Below are 5,720 nucleotides of genomic sequence, written 5' to 3' on the forward strand. Positions count from 1 at the left end.
AGATAATTCTTGTAATAAATCCCTTTTCTGCTCAAACTAGCTGGAATTCGTTTCTTTGCAATAATTTGACTGATACAGTTACCAGTCCTTGGATTTCCAGAAATCGTATACTCATATAGTACAGTGGGTATAGTATATAGTATTTTTAGAAAACATACATAGTATAGTGGTCTCCTCTCTCACACAAATAAATCACAGGTTGACCAGTTGACCTGCCTACATTTAGCTGTATTAGACCTAAAGCAGAGAGGGGGGGGATTAGAAAATCATATCATGTCAGAGTCAGGAAGGACTGTAACCATCATCTAAAGCAGATAAAGAAACAGAGTCCTTGAGAGAAAAGATTGTTTAAGGTCACACCTGTTTTCATCCCTATTGCCAAGAGGGTGTTTTCAAGGAATTCCTATAATTCATCCCATAATTCTCAGAGCCTAAAGATTTTTTTTTAATATTTAATTTCTAAACCTATCAATGTCAGTCTGGAAGATGAATACAATAGGTTTTCTTAGGTGTTGCGGCTGTGGCTTAGGACAGAATCATTTTCTATTCCTGCTTAGACCCATAACCCAAAGTGGTGGAGGGAACTATAAGAAGAGGAAACACAGCTGGGGCTTTAGAGACAAAACAAAGCCAAGGTGTGCTAGCTGGGCAACCTTTCATCTTGGCAGGGATGCCCCAGCCTCAGCAGCGATTCACTACAGGGCATTTGGGCATGTCTTGCTCTGTTTCGTCTCTGTTTCAAAAAACAGCTCAGTTAGGCTTTAGATCAGCATCTGTGAGGGGGCAGCAGAAGCTTCCCTGGTTGGGGGACCAAGAAGGGGACAAGATCCTTGTGCCTGCAGCTGGCTCACATATCTTCCCTAAGTAAGCCAGGCTAGCCTGAAGGAACGTTGCTATTTTATAGGGATGTCATCTGGACTAATTCACTCTTCTGTGTTTGCCATTCAGCCATAACTGTGGTCGGAGAGGTTTTTTTCTTTGAGAGTGTGTGTGTGTGTGTGTGTGTGTGTGTGTGTGTGTGTGTGTTTTAAACCTAAACTGTTCAAAGAAAATACATGTTGTGCTTGGACCTCAACAAAGCATGTTTTTTAAATTAGATATATTTTCACAGAGAATTAGTCTTAAAACCCCTATGAGCTTAAAAATAGGCTAAGAACTATTTTCTAACCCCCCTCTCTTTGGAATGTAAAGTGTTTTTGTGAGTGGGTATTGTTTTTTGTGGGGGAAGGGAGAAGGAAAGGGAGTTTAGCATAATTAAACATATTAAAATAAATAAGAAAATAATTTAACTATTTCCCATACTACCCCGTACTTTGAGATTTACTCATGGTGATAATAAAGCTTACCTTGGACATTCGTTCATTCATTCATCTACTCTGTCATTCATAAAAGTTGACTGTGTACCTATCGGGTTCAAGGCACTGTGCTAAGAGGAATATACAGGAAGGTGCCTGGAGCATTTAAGAGCAGAATATTGATACACATACAAATTGAAGATACTATGAATTGAGCTTCTGAGATTTTGGACTTATTAAAGCTCAGGAAAAGAGGCATCTATGTTGCTGGCAAAACTGCCAACAAAAAAGAGATATCATGCAGAACAATCCACAGTAAATTTCATTAGCCAAGAAACCTGAATTCATTATGCCCATCCAAGGAGAAAGTTAATTACTGGCTTTGGTTAATAGCTTTCCTAGCACTGCAGTGTTACCTTAACACAGAAGGCAAGAGAAGGCAAGAAGGAGGTGAAAGAAAAATCCCTCCAAAATACAGTCGGAACAATCAAAAACACAGATGTTCCCCTCTGAGGCCCTTGAGACTGATCAGATCCTCTTCCCAGATCTTGAAAGAGCTTAGTGGAAGCAAAAATGATGGCTGTGAATGTTAACACATTAATTAGTCTTTCTTCTGTACCCAAAGATCCAAGCCTTTCTGAACAGTCTTGCAAGCCTCAGCTCAGACAACCTTTCTTCAAGAAAACCTTCTGTGATCTCTCCACCCCCAGTTCCCCACACACAACCAGGCCCAACTAGGCCCCTATTCAGGACTCCCACACACCCATGCTTGTCCTCACAGCTCAGTCTTCATCATCAGCATTGCGTGTTTGTGGGTCCCTCTCCCTTACGGGACTAGTAGATATATGTCAGGTCTTTGGCACATACTAAATGATACATAATAAATGAAATTCTCAGAGCATGCATTTAAGGAAAAAACATAAAAAGAAAATACTCACTTTATACATTTAAATATAAAGACTACATTAAGGGCAATTCACATTTATAAACAGAAAAAAATACATAGTAGAAGATAAACAATGACCTATCCCACAGGGCACATGTAACCCACCACATCTTCCAAATTGCTAAAAGAGAGGTAATTAGCTGAAAGGTAACTCTCAACTCTAACCACTAAAGGTGTGGGGCCCGTTTATTTTTAATAGTGGGGAGAATTTCAGAGCAAGATGCTGACATACACACACACTGAAGGCACTGTGATTTGAGCTACTGAAATCTTGGACCAATTAAAGCTTTCATTATTTGAGCTCACTCTTCAAACTTTGCAAGATTATTGCACATGGCGAATGTGTGAGGTTACAATCAAATAAGATGTAAACAAGTTAGTCTGAAACAGTAATTGGCGTAGGTAATTATTATGCTATATAGTAATCAGGTGGTAAGCAATTCATGTAGATTAGGAAAATAATTAGCACAGCTAAGTTACACTTTCCTAGCCCTGCTCTGACTTAACTTATTCTCTGATATCTGCAGAACCATCAGCATCTACAGTGTTCCTAATATGATTCATTTAGCAATGCCTACCACACATACACATAAGCACATCGCAAAAAGACAAAATCCTGTGCACCCTGGCACTGGTCATCTATGTTATCATGTGGGCAGTGCTACCCAAGCCCTCTCCGTGTACAGTCTCCCTCTTACATCCCTCCAGGAGAGAAATCAAGGTAGGTGGGTATGAAATATATATAGTTTATATAGTACATAGTCTTATTTAAGAAATGTATACAGTCTTGTTTAAGAAATAAAATATAAAATTATGAATTCAAAATTAGGTTTAGATGAATGTTTATTTAAAATGAGTCACAAAATAAACTAAAAAAATACTTCAACAAATACCACAAACATCATAAAATAAAAAATTTTTTAAAAACCCAAAATATTTGTATTATACACTTCTGTAACACTTTTCCAGGCTACCCTCTAGCTCCATACATTTCAGTCTTTGTTCCTCCTCTATTAAACACATGCATCCAGTGTCAGACATCACAGGACGCGTATATTATGATACAACCTCTAACCAACACCTTCATGTTAGGCTACCAGGTAGCCAATAGAAATAGTCATTCCAATGCAAGGATACTAACAATTACTCCACTATATGTAGAAGTGATGCAAACCATATAAATATATCTTTCTACTAGGTTCCCTTAGTCAGGTCCAAAAACACCTATAGTCACTCTAACCCTCCAACATGAGAAGTGTGATTAATTGAGGCAAGTCAGAATGGAAAAGTCAGTGGACTTAACAAGTTGTGGCTAAAATATCTTACTTTTGTAAATGTTACCAAACATATGACCACATGAACACATCGCTAGGGCCCCTCTAGGTCCTTGGAAGGAACCCAGACACATGAGGGGCCCTGAAACTTAAGTTCCATCAGCTCATTGGTAAATCCACCTTTGCCCTCCTCTGACACCCTCTCCCACGGAACCCAACTACCAATGCACAAGCTTCAACAAGGCCATGAGGCTCACGAGGCCAAGCACCATGCCTTAGGGAAGGATGGACAGACTGACAAGGGAAACAGGAAGGGTGAAGTCACACAGATGCCCTCTGCCTTCAAGTCTTAAGACAAAGAGGGTGGGAGGAGTGTCTAGAGTTCTGAGGGAAGTCAGGATTTTGAACTCAAGCAAGTAGACTCCAGGTCACTGAATAGTGATGCGCTAAGTGCTTTACATGGGTTACTGCAGTTCACCCTTACTATAGTCTTGGAGAAAAGGGGACGAAAGAAAGAAGAAAAAGAAGGAGGAGGAAAGGGAAAAGGAAGAGCAGAGGAAAGGGAGAAGAAAATAAAGTGAAGGAGGAAAAAGGGGATAGAAATGAATAAAGAAGAAAAGGGGAAGAAAGACAAAAGAAAAAGTTTCCTCTGTGTTACACCTCTTTCCTGGGAGGCAGCCGTGTTTTTCTGTGGTGTCATAATAAAATTAAAAGCTTTCTTTAGACTGTACACTCATCCTCTTAAATTAGAAAGAATGACAATTCTCTTGGCTCAGTTCTGCAAAATGCAAGTCGTCATGATCTCACCATTAAAAAGGGGAAAAAACAACCTTCCAAGAGATGGATATCACTTAAAACAAATGCCCGGTAACCCAGCCATTTGGTTGCTCTACATTTCCCGGTGGCATGTGAGTCTTTCATCCAGGCTTAAACTGGATGCCAATCTCCATGTCACATTCAACCTCCTTCACACAACATTTGGGGTTTTCTTTATGTTTGCTTGTCTAACTCTTTTAACTGACACACGTAATTTTCTTCCAGGAAAAAAAAGTGAAAACAGAAAACTTGGAAATATCACTTACCCTAGACTGCACATGTGAAGATAGTTCAGAAAATTTGAAAAATTATAATTTATAAATGGGTGGCTTGAAGTAGCATGTTGAGCCCCAGGGAATTGAATTCCTAAGGAGAAGTGTATTTAACCTGCATCAGAAGCAAAGTCCCTCACGGAGGTCCTGGAATCTCCACTATTATATAGACAGAAATGTGCAGATGGATAGACTTCCTCAGTGACGGGGGCCTCTGGAAGTCCCTCGATCCCAGATTAACTGCCTAATCCATACGATTGGTGAAGCATCCAGAAGACATTTCACAATCTTTCTCAGTCACATTCCCAAGGGTTACAATCCTCACTTTTAGGGAATCTTTCACCATTTCCGAAGACACTGCTATTGCTCCATATCCTTTGTGAAAAGAACAAGATTGACACCTTCACAATCTCAATAAGAAGAAAAAGTACAGAATGAAGGCACATTCTCTTCTCCTGCAAGCTAGCTGGTCTGTGCTTTTGTTCAGCCCTTTCACCATCTTTGTGGCTCTTGTATATAACCAAAGAGCTCCCCGGGCCCTTCTGTTGTGGGCAGAAACACCAAACATCTCACTCTAAAAAGGAATTGGTCTGTGTGGGGCCAAAAGGTTAATTCACAGTTCCTAGGAATCTGGGAGGCCAGATTACCTCTGGTTCCATATAACCTGCTTAACAATCATAAGTGATTCTGCATCACACCCTAGGCTGGGTAAATCTGAAGTGATAGCATGCTTCTAAAGCAACTGACAACCCCAACCTCCAGGCAAAATGCACTGCCCCTCCCTGGAGCAGCAGTAGTGTTTGAGTAAACTCAAAAAAGAGTCAGGGCACTGGGAGAGTCAGGACTCTGAGGGGGAGGGGGTCGGGTAACAGGCTGGCCTTCAGTTAACAAGCCACCATCAGCTTCTTCTGCTATCTTTCCTCCCTCCCTCTTTTCTTCACCTCCTGACTCTCCCACTTCTCCCTATTTTCTTACCTTGGCCACATACTTTGCTCTTAACTGGCCAACTGGAAAGCATTTCTTTCTTTTTTTTTTCTTTTTTTTTAAAGATTTTTATTGGGGAATTGGGGGGATGGGAACAGTGCTGGGGAATTGGGGGAAGGGGAACAGACAAGTT

Source organism: Hipposideros armiger, unplaced genomic scaffold (assembly GCF_001890085.2).
Source record: "Hipposideros armiger isolate ML-2016 unplaced genomic scaffold, ASM189008v1 scaffold_92, whole genome shotgun sequence".
Classification (NCBI taxonomy): Eukaryota; Metazoa; Chordata; class Mammalia; order Chiroptera; family Hipposideridae; genus Hipposideros; species Hipposideros armiger.